The sequence below is a fragment of the Galeopterus variegatus genome, unplaced genomic scaffold, assembly GCF_000696425.1.
Source record: "Galeopterus variegatus unplaced genomic scaffold, G_variegatus-3.0.2 Scaffold7691, whole genome shotgun sequence".
Classification (NCBI taxonomy): Eukaryota; Metazoa; Chordata; class Mammalia; order Dermoptera; family Cynocephalidae; genus Galeopterus; species Galeopterus variegatus.
Genome location: NW_007733802.1, coordinates 58051 through 59113, shown reverse-complemented (window position 1 = coordinate 59113; position 1063 = coordinate 58051).

Below are 1063 nucleotides of genomic sequence, written 5' to 3'. Positions count from 1 at the left end.
TTTTCTTAAGTGTATGTGCTTCTCTTCTTCACCAGGGATTCTAGGTCTTCATGAGAAATGCAGCCCTGGTGCCAACCAGACCTTCTCATGGGTCTGCTGCTTTTCTCTTGAATCTCCAAGAGTCAATGGTTTTATCTCTGTTTACTCTTTAGTTCATCCTTAAGCTCAGTAACCCATTTAAAAAATAAAAAACTAAACTAAAATCAACTTGTTTTGTTACCTTATTTTCCCTAAAACAAGGTGAGGCCTCACAGATAAATTTTGATATTTTTTAATAAAGGAAAACAATTTAAATCTGACTGTCCTTTTATACTAGTGAGTTTTCTATTTTATCTGCCTGTGCATGTCTATATATGTGTGTACATAAGTGTATGTTATGTCTACATGTTCATGTGTTCATGTCTATATGTGTGTTTGTATTGTCTGCATGGTACCAAACAGGCTTATAATTGATGCATGCTCATTAAATAAATAAGTGTAATTTTCAAGTTCACATGACTTTAATTTTCTAAAGTTTTAATAAAGTAAATATGTTTTCAAAATTTAAACTTTTTGCCTGAATTTGCCTTTGGGTACAACAAATAGGAAAGGGATGCCCAGAATTAGTGTTATCTATTCAGGGAAAACTCTTTAAGGGGTTATTAGATATGGTAACTAACATTTCTGTCATGTCCCAAACATATTGGCCTATTTCTTGGCCTTTGCAGCCAGGCATGACTGAGCTCCAAGGGATTGGCCAATCAAGTGCACCTTGGCAGTGTAGCTCTTTCCTCACTTGGACTGACAATGAAGGCCCTTCTGGGACTTTTCATCCCTATTTGCTTTCTTCTACACCTATTAATTTGTGGGGACATGATGTCCTGCAGCAGATGGGAGCTTTACTATTGAGTCCCAATGAAATTCTGCACCATTCCTCCCCCCCTTTATAATGGGGGCCCTGATATCTCCTGCCACTGCTGATCCAATTTCTTAGATCTCAGATACACCAATATAGGTGGATCAGTGGCCCCTTACTCAGGAGAAATTGCTTGCTTGTCAAAATTTGGTTCAAGATCAACTTCAA